The sequence below is a fragment of the Rattus norvegicus genome, chromosome 2, assembly GCF_021556685.1.
Source record: "Rattus norvegicus strain SHRSP/BbbUtx chromosome 2, alternate assembly SHRSP_T2T, whole genome shotgun sequence".
NCBI classification, from domain to species: Eukaryota; Metazoa; Chordata; class Mammalia; order Rodentia; family Muridae; genus Rattus; species Rattus norvegicus.
The window spans coordinates 154,758,261-154,770,729 of record NC_141535.1 but is presented as its reverse complement, the minus strand read 5'-3'; the positions used below and the strand labels follow the sequence as shown (position 1 = coordinate 154,770,729).

The window sequence follows — 12,469 nt, the reverse complement described above, 5'->3', positions numbered from 1 at the left end:
GAATATCTCCAAATTTGCTTCAGTTATCTGTCCCTGACTCCTTGGAACCTCTTTCTCCCACTATCCTAAACCAAGGAGAACCTGCCAATCAACTCAAACAGTGAGTCTGTACAGAACCAAGAACTTTATTTGGAGTGTTAGGGCTGAAGGGCTAGAAGACAGAGTAGTGGCTTATGCAGGGGTTTGGGGGAAGAGCTCAATTAGACAAGATAATTAAGTTGTTTAAAGAGAAACTTTTATTGAAGTTTGAAAAGAATGTCGAGTCTACAAGGGCTTGTGCGCATGTGCACAACAGAGCACCCCGAAGGCCAGTCTGATGTAGCGCTGATGTATATCTTAACACAGTGAACACAACCTAATTATCTGGATGCTCAGAGTCAGGTGGGCAAAGCTCCCGTGCCGAGAAGAGCCGGAGATGTGCTTAAATCTTGCTTCTTACAGGAGCCTCCAGCCTCCATGTGACTTTCTTGTGTTTGCTTGGTTTTGTTTATGAGGTCAGTATTCTCAGGTAGTTCAAGCTGGCCTTGGATGTCACATCCGCTTGCCTCAGCTTCCCACAAGCTGGGATCACAGGTGTGCAGCCTCCTGTTTCTCTTCAGACAGAGCTTCCTTTCCTGTAAACGTTCAGCCCCATTCTCTTCCCAGTGCTGTGGTTCACTGCATCCAAGACACTTACTGACAGGGTCACACTCTGGGCAAAGACCTGTACAAATTTCAGAACAGAGTTGACGGCGGGTGTGTGGGTCGAAAAGGAGGGCGGGCAAGTGAGTAAGGAAACAGGCTGTGTTCAGACTATTGTGGGAGGGGAAGTTTGCCTGGCATCAAGGTCAAAGTCTCTCATCAGGGACTAGGTGTTAGCAAAGAGACCTGACAGTTGGTATCGAATTGTCCTGGGGGAAGTCTGTGTCAGTCAGCTCAACTAGATTCTTGTTTGGGAGAGAAAGCAGGAAACAGCTGAACTAACAATTCACTGGAGAGAGAACAGGAAGGGAGGGTCTGTGTCTGGTGCTTCCACAGATAAACAAGAGGCCACTCCGAATCTTATGAAATCCTATTGGGAAGGCTGGTCCGTTATCAAAGTCCTGCTAGCACCAAAGGCTGCAGAATTTCAGAAAAGGCTCAGATGGTTACCTGTCCCTGTTTGTCAGAAACAGGGTTCAGGAAAGCCCAATATGATTAGAGAGTCTAATTTATAGACCTAACTCCAGTGTGAAGAAAGGACATCATAGCTCCTGGATCCAGGGAGAGGTCTGAATAAAGACACCTTTGCCCAAACGCTCTGCTTCGTGCCTTCACAGCAGTCGAGGCACTATTTGCTGCACTGGGCAGACCGTTCATTAATGCATGGAAACGGTAGGTGCCAGAGAGTCTGGAAAGCAGGTGCTCACTCAAGGCAAGAGTTGCCCCTCAGTTTCACATGTGGGAGTGTGGGTCTGATGTAGAAGGGAACTGCATGTTTTCCTGAGAAAGTGGAAAAGCAGACTTTTAAGTGAAATCTAAAGTATTATTTTTAATTAAAAATAAATTAATATTGCTAAATAATGATTTCATTATAGCAAGTAAAATTTACTCTAAAAGTAGAAGACAGGGCTGGGAAATGGCTTGGTGGGTAAAGCATTTGCCTAGCAGATGTGAAAACTATAGGGTTCAGGTCCCCCAAACCACATAAAAAGCTAGGTGGGCGTGAATCCTGGCTTCTGGAGGTGAACACGGGATCCCAGAGCAAGCCGGTGCAGTGAGAAACCTTTTTCAATATATGATGGTGGAGAGATGTCTAGGAAGCTACTTGGACATCAGCTTCTGGCCTCTACACTCATGGGTATGTATGTGCACCTACACATACGTGCAAATGTGCACACACACACACACTACATACACATATATTTTCAAAACAAAACAAAAACACAAATAAAAAAAGGAACAAAAATTGTTCGATGTTAAAGTGAGCTTTAGAAAAACATTTGCTGGGGCTGGAGAGGTGGCTCAGCGGTTAAAAGCACTGACTGTTCTTTCAGAGGTCCTGAGTTCAAATCCCAGCAACCACATGGTGGCTCACAACCATCTGTAATGAGATCCGATGCCCTCTTCTGGTGTGCCTAAGACAGCTACAGTGTACTCACATTCAATAAATAAATAAATAAATAAATAAATAAATAAATAAATAAATAAATCTTCTTTAAAATGCTGAAAAAGATTTGTGGTTGGTCTATTGTTTTAGACCAAGCTCATGTTTGAGATCCAACAGCCCAACACTGTTGTTTATGCAATTTCCTAAGAAGCCAGGTACAAGAGAGAAAGGAAGTGAGTTTTCAAAGAGGATGTTAGCTTTCACACTGAAAGGTGTCTTCTCTGCTCTAACCTTTGTAAGGAATGTAAGTTGGAAACAACCAATCTACACTTTGTTCGTTTCTGTTTTCTTCAGTCCTTCATGTCTTCAAAGGCAACCTTCTCCAACCATCGGAACGCTTATTCCATTGTATAAAAAGAAGCATTGTCTGATACTACTTTTGCAGTTAAAAATGGATGTGGCTGAAAGGAAGTGTGTTGTGACTTCGTCATTAGACACTGGCTTAGTTAATGTTCCTTGGTGTGGAGAGACACTATGACCAAGGTAACTTATTAGAGGAAGTGTCTAGTTGGTGGCACTGGAGTAGGAACTGAGAGCTTACATCTCCATCTACAGGTGGGAGGCAGACAGAGAGAGCAAGACTAGACCACCGTGGGCTTTTGAAACCCCAAAGCTCACTCTCAGTGACATACCTCCCCACAACAAGGCCACACCTCCCAATCCTTCCTAACTGGAAGAGCTTTGTAGAAATTAAAGCTTATCCTATCTCCAGCCATTCACAATTTCCTTATTATTTACAATTGTAAATAAGTGAACATAACCTTATCTCTGCAAAACAAAGCAAATTTAAAAAAACTATTCAAATATACAGCCTATGAGGGGGGTCATTCTTATTCAAAACCCCCACAGACAGCCATTGTCTTAGTCAGGGTTTCTATTCCTGCACACATATCATGACCAAGAAGCAATTTGGGGAGGAAAGGGTTTATTCAGCTTACACTTCCACATTGCTGTTCATCACCAAAGGAAGTCAGGACTGGAACTCACACAGGTCAGGAAGGAGGAGCTGGTTCAGAGGCCATGGAGGGATGTGACTTATTGGCTTGTTTTCCCTGGCTTGCTCAGCTTGCTTTCTCAGACAACCAGGACCACTAGCCCAGGGATGGCACCACCCACAATGGGCAGGGTCCTCCCCCCTTTATCACTAAGAAACTGCCTTACAGCTGGGTCTCATGGAGGCATTTCCTCAAGGGAGGCTCCTTTCTCTGTGATAACTCCGACTTGTGTCGGGGTGACATACAAAACCAGCCAGTACAACCATTGAGAAAACAGGAGAGCACCAACTTGCCAACTGCAATGTAGATTTTTTTTCTAGTTATAGCCTACAGATATAACTTCATTCCTTCAATGTGAGGAAGGCCCAGCAGCAGACATTCCATGTCATAAGAGGAGATCCATGAGAGAGGAGAGAAATGAATCATGAGGGTCACCCAGCTGGTGACTTTCATAGCCCAAGTTGGAAGCCAGCAATGCACGACTACAGTTGCTCCTGGGGCTTCCAGCACAGCCCAGACCCAATCTTCTCCTCTATGAATAGGGAAATGGGATCAGCATGCTTTTCTTTTGCAGCTCCAGCATTCTGGGCAGCTTCTCTAATGCAATTTGCAATTCCAAGGAAGATTCAAGCAAGCTTGTTAGCTCTCTCCCAGCTCAGTTTAGAAAGTAAGCTCTACACTCACTCCCAAGACAGTTGGCTGACTTATTTTTTAAGCTCCTGTCTCCTTCTGGTGCAGAATCTAAAATGACAATTGTGACCTTAAGAGAAAAAAGACAGGGGGAAAAAAAGAAAAGAAAAGAAAAGGACCAAAAGCAGGGAAACCAAAAAAAATTTTTTTTATTGGGTTGATGACTGAAGAACAAGGAAAATCAGTTGTAAACAACTGCTTTTAACTCACTGAGCTACCTCTTCTCTCATTTATAAGAAAGACAAAAGTCGAATTGTAGATGGCCAGAGATAGGATAAACTCTAACTACTACAAAAGTCTCTTCAGCAATCACAGGTGATAGATTCTGTCAGGGCTCAGGTCCCAACACCCCTCAGAAAGGAGCCGTGGTGTGCTGAGAACTTTGGGCAGACAGCATTGAAGGGCCTTAGAGACACTCCTTGTCCTGTCTTGACACACCTTCCTGTTTCCCATCTCCTTCTCCCAAAATGGATCACAGAAAACACACACACACACACACACACACACACACACACACACACACACACACACACACACACACTGTCCCAAACATGTGGCACATGCAGCCAAGGAGACTCTGAAGCAGTGAACCTTGCAGGATTTTCCATCACTGTGCTGACCCAGTGACCTTTCACCCAGTCTCATTCCCACATTGCTGTCTGTTTTTCATTGACTTCAGACATAAACATAGACTTCTTCCAAGTGCAGAGGTCATCATTCTGAGTGTTTAACCAAATATATTTGTTGTGTTTTTGTCTTGCCAACTTGTATTTTGCTGTAGAAGTATTGACCTCATATAACTTTTTTGAGGGGTAGATATAGGTACCACATCTGCCTCAACTCTAAGCTTGTTATCTGATTTATCTGGATTCTCAACAAAAAAATTAGCAACTATAAAGCCTAACTTTTTTGTTATTGTTGTTGTTTTGTCTTTGATTTTTTTTTCTAGGTACTTGCTATGTAGCCCAAACTAGCTTTGAACTCAAAACCCTGCTGCCTCAGCTTCTGAGCGTTGAAAAACCAGCTTGTGATTCTTTATGGGTGTCTGAATAAAAGAGTTGATTAAGCTGTTGGAGAAGTCAGCCAGAAAGAAAGGACCAGGTTCTGGGATACATTCCCACAAGTACTGGCAGCAGTTGGAAAATATTCATCAGGCCAGAGATATGAATGTAGTATCTTTATGGGCATGTCTATGGGCAGCGGGCTAGGAGGAAGAGGTTAGCAAATGCTGTCTCTCTCAATTGCTATTCAGATTACTTTTTGAAACAGGATCTCTCATTGACCTTGGAGCTCATGGATTTACTCAGATAAAGCCAGTGATGGGGGTGTTGGGCCGATCAGTTTTTGTTTTTGTTTTTGTTTTTGTTTTTTTTGTAAGTGAGAAACATGGATCTAGAAGTGAATTTCCTCTAATTTGGCAGTACAAGACTGCCATGGCAGTACAAGACCTTTTCAATGGGACCATAAAAGTATTTTTATAGAAATACCTTTTTCATGAAACCATAGACTTGCTTGAGATGGGGGAAGGCAACACTATCCTTGTCACTGTAAAGAAACTATTTTATCACAGAGTAGATTTTCTTTAGTAAGTTCTTGACATATGTAAGAATCCTCTTTGGTTGTTAAACTGTCTACAGCTACAGGGAAATAAACCTCGGTCTTCCTACTTTGACTTCAAAGAGTGAAAAACCTGCATTCTCAAAGACCTATTGACACAAGGCTTGGGAAAGTCTTTAATGTTGCAGAAATACAGTGTTGACAATGTTTTCAAAGTTTGGCAAGCATTGGTGCTGAAGATGTCCATAAAGCTTGGGAAGGTCTTTAATGTCTCAGCTCTATGGGTCCTCGGTTAGTTACCTAATCTCCAACAAGGCCACACCCCCCAATCCTTCTCAAACAGTTTCACCAACTAAAGACCAAGCATTCAAATATATGAGCCTATGGGGGCCATTCTCATTCAATGTACCACAATGTCCGACCCTGAGCTTTTTGTCCTGTGCCTCAGTCATGTCATTTTATGCAGAATGTTTTCTTCCTTCCCTCCACAGATCTTTACGTCCTGTAGCCTCCTTGTTGAAGCACAGCTCTCTGCACCAGATTACTCACCTTTCATTTCACTTCCTGCATAGTGACTTCTAGCATTGTTAACCAGTGTTCTACTGAAGCCATTTAATAAAGTTTAGAAATGTGTTCTTTATTTTTTGAAATGATTTTTGTTTTCTATAAACTTTGTCACCAAAATGGTTTACAAATAAAAAAATATCATGATCTGACCAGACCCACAGTCAATCCATCTCACAAACTATAAAGTTAGAATAGCTCTCTCTGGAGCTATAGAGCTTCACGTTGGACTTTACATTTTCTATTTTAATGCTCTTCCTAGGTCACTTCATGTATTTTATGTCCCTTCTCATGCCAAAGTTTTTGACTGATAAAAGGAAATTATTATTACTATCAGAACCAACTATATTTAGATTTTAAAAACTATACACAAGCAGCACGTCAAAGCATATAGAAGTTTTGCTTGCTATGGTGTGGGAGGCGGCTCAGCATGTGCAGAGCTTGTCATGTAAACACGGGGAGCTGACATTGAACCTCAAGAATTCATATAGAGCCAAATGCAATCACACCTGTAATCTCTGCTCCTATGGTGAGATGGGAGCCAAAACAGAACTCCCAGAAACTCATGTTCTATCTGGTATACAGATTGATAAACAACAAAGAAACTGTGTTAAACAAAGAAGAAAGCAGGACCAAGACCAAAGGCTGTCCTCTAACTTTAGTAGGCCATGATGTATGCACCGGTCTACATTTATACACACGAACACATGCACACACACACCGTTCAATCACACATCATACACATACTAATAAATAAGTAAACTTTTGCTTAATCATTTATATTTTAGTATGTTACCTATTAAAATTATTTTTATCATATACATACATGCAACATTAAATGGAGTCAGAAGGTTGTATCTTTATGTGTGTGTGTGTGTGTGTGTGTATGTAATTTTAAAAAGAGCACAACTTTGAGAGGTAATGGAGAGATATGAAAGGGCTTGGATGGAGAAAAGAGAAGAGGGAGGAAATTATATAATTATACTTCATTAAAAAGTCCCCCCCCCAAAAAAAAACCACCCATACAGAAGGGGAGGGGGAGGGGTTAGGGGGATGTTGGTCTGGAAACTGGGAAGGGGAATAACAATTGAAATGTAAATAAGAAATACTCAAGTTAATAAAGATGGAAAAAAAGTTTTCCCCCAATTAAAACTTATTCACAAGTAATTAGTATCTATTGCTTAATTTAATACACCATGTTAATATCTCAAGTTATCGAGACAAGTGTATCTGCAGGTGTGTGCATATATACACATGTCCTTACATGTGCTAGGGTGTATGTGTGTGTGCAGGGTTCAGAGAAGCTTAAGGCTCTGTTCCTCAGGTGCTAGCTACCTTGAGGCTGTGGGCCTTAGGGATTCTATCTCCATGTCCCCAGTCCTGGCTTTCTGTTAAGGCTTAAACTCCTTAGGCTTGCAGGACAAGCATCTTCCTGGATGAGCTATGTCCCCAATCCTGAAACAGATTTTTGAGCTATAAGTGTCCATTTACAAATTATACTCCATAAATATACTTGTTATTAACAACTATGTCTGACTTGCCTGTAGAAATTGTGTGAGTAAAACTAGTTAGCCATCATCCCTAGTGTCTCCATTTCATAGCCTGAGGATGGTAGGTCGTCACTGTCTAAGCCAGAGCTCTAACATTAAACACGAGTGTTTCGTGGATTGGAAAACACTCACCTGTCCAGGCATGGTTGTTCACACCTGTAACCCCAGCACTCAAGAGGCAGAAGCAGGACTGCAGTCTGGAGGCCAGTTTGGGTTACATATTGAGACCTTGTTTTTAAAAGAAGGAAAAAAAGATTAAGATTGAAGTTAACACTGTTTCCTATTGCGGCAGTCTACACAGTGAGACATTCACTTACAAATGGGGTTTTTTAAATAGACATTCATTTATTTTACAGGGAGTTTCACAGCAATCTTTCAAAATTCCCTACTGTTCCTGTGGGTCTGATTCCAGAACTTGGGAGGTGGAACCAAGAAGATAAGGAACTCAAGGTCTTCATTGTCTACACAGTGAGCTCAAGGGTAGCTGTGTTACATAAGAGCCTGTCTCCAAAACTCAAAATTAAAAATCTAGAAAATGCCAAAAGTTCATATTTTGGAAACTGATTTCATTGCTAGGTTGTGTCTTTCTATGGCTGAGTGCTCAGTTTGCTTTTGCCACAGGTCCCAGCTGTAGCCTTCTGTACTCATGGTGACTTCTCACAGGAAGGGACACTGGGGTCGTGGGGCACACAGCTGTTTATCCTGTCCTCCAAGAATCTTAGCCTTTCTGTCTCGACCTCATATAACACTCTTTATCAAGTTACACAGAGGACATAGCGCTTGGGCATCTAGCGGTATCCCAGGAGCCCTTCAAATGCTCACAGCTTCTTCACGTTTACAATCACAGGCTGCTGAGGGTTTTGTCAATAACGTGGTCAGGTGTCATATGCATCTTACCAGACCACAATGCTGTAAGCATTTTAGAGCCATCTGGGGCCTTGTGTATACTGAGCCCCATCCTTGTTCCTTTAGATGTATCCATACGTACCTTTAGTGGCTTTATAAAACTGCAAAATACTCAGAGGTTAGCATTATGTCTTTTCCAGACAATGGGCAGGGCAAGGCAACATCCTAAACAAGCATCCCATAACTAATAGTGAAGTTACAAAGACAACCTTGATGAAGGAACACTGAAGTCCATTGTTATCTGTTCTTGGCAAGTGTCAGGTGATCCCAGACATTGACGAGAAGATACTGAAGTGGAACAGAAGCAAAGTCCAACACAGCATGAGAAGGTCCCACCCATTCGTATCAATAGCTTCTTTCACAGATCAAAATTGGGTGCCAAGCATGAATAGGAGGCACTAACTTATTTAACTCTGTAATCCTCAGTTATTTTTTCTGAATGTTTGTACTTCATTGAGCTCTTCCACAGAGTCTTGCTAATATTTCTCTACTCTTAATGAACTCGGTACTCAGGGTCATGGGGAAACATGGCCCCGCCCTCTCCAACTGCACCTGTTAAGTCCTTGGGCCAGAGAGACTCTGGGATGGTACTGCGGATGTAGCTGCAGCTCTCCCCTCTCATGCACCGTATCTGGCTGGTGGGGGGTGTTTCTGGCTGAGCAAACCATCTCTTTGCCTTAGCATGCATGACATTTTGCTGGAGGGAAATGTACCCTTCTCAGTCTGAAGAGACAATTACCCACCCCTGGGACAGGCTTGATCATCTTTGCCTGTATTGTTCTATCACAGGTGTCTTCTGATCCTTCCAGAGATGCTGTAGCACACAGTTTGGCTTTCTATTAATTCTTACTTAGGAGATCCAGGTGACATGAATGCTGCCACTTTTTGAGAAACCCAGACAGACCTCTGCCTCTGCTTTACCATTTTCTCATCTCTACGTTGCTCCCTCACTTTAAGAACACTCTTTACATGCTGGTTTAAGTCACTATATCTGTGAAAGCATTCCCTGTTTTATAAAGATCTTGCTCTACCAAAGGGTTCAGAAAAGTCACTAAACATTCATACCAGCCTTGAGACCTCTGCTGGATCAGCCTTTTCTTTAACTCCTCTGTGAGCGTAGCTCTATCCAGCACGATGAACGGGGCTTCAATTTACAGCTTCTCTTAGTCCTCGTTCTCTTAACAGTACCTTTCCCTCCTCTCTTGTATTCTAATCCTGGACTTTTGGGGACCTCACATGGAGATGACCATGTGCTCCGAATGACTCTGATAAGTGAGTCCAGCAGGGACAGACTTCCCTCACACAGTACAAGTTATGCAACCTTTGCCTTGAGGGGAGGGGTGGGATGCGAAGTTATATTGCTCAGGTTTTCGACCTCCATAGCAGTCAGACTGACCCTATTCACTCCCATGTCCCACAGCCTCACAAGCCATGCTGTGACAGGCTCTTCCGTTGCTTGTTTAAAAGTCTTCCCAAAGTCCAGCAGTTCAAGTGCTGAGCATTCCCTGAGCTTCCTGGTTTCTTGCATCAGACCACTGTTAATGCCTCCGTCTTACTTTGGATCACAGATTTCTCCTCCTTTCCAATTAAAGGTTGGAACCTCGGGGTGTCTTCTATTGCTTCACCTTATTCTCTGTCTTCTTCTCCATCCCCGGATCTTCCCATAGAGTCCAGGTTCTAGGAGGGGCTTTTGCTAACCTGAATAAGCTCTGGGAGTGAGCCTTGCTACCAGCCTCCACCCTGCTTCCCTTGAATCCACGGATAAAAGACATAGACGCACACAGTTCTTCAATTTCAACTTGCCCTCTGACACAATTGCTGGGCCATGCTTATTGCCCTTGTCAATATTCTTAGCTCTGCGCCTCTCCACCTGCCCTCTGCTTTAGTTGCTCAGCTATACCTGGTCCCCGTCAAACACCCTCAGCTGCCTGCCTGTGGGAGCTTCCTGTGTGACCACTCTGTGTGAGATCTCACCTTTTCTCCATCAGAAGCGTGGCAAACTCTGCCTCTTTTCCCTTGCATCTGTCTGCTTTCCTCCAGGGACATGGAAGGGCCACCTATCCCTTCCACCCAGCAATTGGCCCAAGGCTTCTTTACTGACAGATCAAGAACCAATCAGAGAACAGGACCTTAGCATCAGAACCAACCCTACACTTTTGAGCACAGATATAACTTGTACTCTCTTTTCCTTCTGACCCCTAGTCCCTAAGAATTCACAAGCGAACACCTCTGTCTCATTCTCTCTTTTATCTAATTTGCCCAACAGATCAAAGGCTAACACGGAGGATGTGCCTCATCTCCCTTTCTTGTTACAATTGCTCCTTCACACAAGCAAATTCCTGCTTGCCACCATCTCAGCCTCAGACATATTCCTAGCCACAAACAACAGTGGTCAGACAACCTATGCCATGGCTTGTACACAACATCAGCCCTTATCTCAAAGACTTCAAATCAAAGCTAATCTCAAAGACTGAAAAATCTCTTCTATACCTTGAACTGTTTCAGGGCGTCTCTGTAATCACAGGATGGAGCTCGTTCGTCAATCAGGCCACTCCACAGAGTCAAAGACTGCCGTGCTGGGATTCCTTCCCCCATAGAGACTCCTAATCCTGATGGCTTAGCCTTAGAATTAAGTCTCACTATCCGTAACAAGAACCGTGTAACTGCTGTCATGGCACAATGGCCCATTAGCACACAACATACAGGAAAAGACAAATTCATTGGAAATTCCTCAGTGGATTTGTCCCCCCTAGGCTTCTCAGCCTCAGCTGTATGCCTTGCTATCCATATCTAGGTCCGTGCACTCACTCCTCTGTAACTTTGCTTCTGTTTTGTCCCTGTTGTGGTGCTAATTATGTTGTGGCAAAACTTTTCCTAGGAGGGAGCCACAACACATGTTTACTTACGCTAGATAGGGAACCCACTACACACCAAATTCCGAAACCAAGAGTCCAACTTGGTGAGCCAGGAATTTAATTGGGATTACTAATAGGAGTACAGGTGAGGGTTTGCTTACATCAGCAGAAATGACTCAAAGACAGCTGCATCACTAAAGCCCACCCCAGCATGAATGACAGCTCACAACAGCTGGGAACCTGGAGGATACTGCCCGGTCGCAGGCAGCTCCTGTATGAGAGTGTCCTTTCCAGGTGCTTCCATTGGTCTAACCCTCTTCCAGGCAGCCTGGCTGGTTTGTTTCTTCTACTCACTTGGTCTGGTCCCAGAGTCTTCTTTGTAGCTGGCTTATCTGAGAAGGACCCTCAACGTTTATTTCTTACTACGGCAGGGAGGGGCTTAGAGAATGTGGTCAGTTTCAGGGACTTCTGGAAGCTACTTTGAGTTGCTGGCCTTTCTGGTTAAAGAACTTCCCAACAGGATGGAATGTTTCAATCTTGGAGGAAACTGTTACTTAACAAGACACAGGTCAGCATGCTCACGCCTCCAAGCCACTCTCAGTGTGCTTCAAGGATCCCACCTGGAAGACGAAGCATGATATTGTTCTCAAGGACTCTGCCTCAGGAAACTCAAAGGTGCCAAGAGTCAATAGATGAAGGGGAGGGTAGAGTTGAAAGGCTACATGCCAGGTGTGGTACCAGTCAGAACTGCTTGTCCTCATCTCAACTTTGCAGCTAACCTTAACCTCCTGGGGCTAGTAACAAGAATACAAGTTTTTGTTTTTGTTTTTGTTTTTTTGCAAGTTAAAAATCACAGGAGACTTTGTGCTTTGTGTTAGTCGATGTGTAGAATTAACGAACATAGATGGACATTCAGTACTGGGCTGCTATTGGAGGTGACTAGTGGTGTTGCATTCAGTAAATCGTTAGAATGTTTATGATCTTTTCCCTAAAAATGTTGAGTTTTCTTTTAAAAATTTAAGCTTAATTTTTATGTGTACATATGTTTTATCCGCACGTATATCTATGAACTATATACCGAGGCCAGAAGGATGTTACATCTGTAACTGGAGTTACAGATGGCTGTGAGCTGCCCTCTGGGTGTTGGGACTCCAACCTGGATCCTCCGGAAAAGCAGCCAGGGCTAACTGCTGAGCCGTCTCTCCTGACCCAGGGAGAGTTAAT

General features: G+C 43.3%; 1 long non-coding RNA gene across 1 annotated transcript; it reads right to left on the bottom strand.

Annotated features, from left to right (window-relative positions):
* Nucleotides 1-218: 218 nt before the first annotated feature.
* LOC147996294 (uncharacterized) lies at nt 219-7,698 on the bottom strand. Its single transcript, XR_015678060.1, has 2 exons — nt 7,617-7,698; nt 219-703 (listed from the first exon to the last, which is right to left on the bottom strand). It is a non-coding gene; the product is annotated as an uncharacterized LOC147996294 (long non-coding RNA).
* Nucleotides 7,699-12,469: the final 4,771 nt, after the last annotated feature.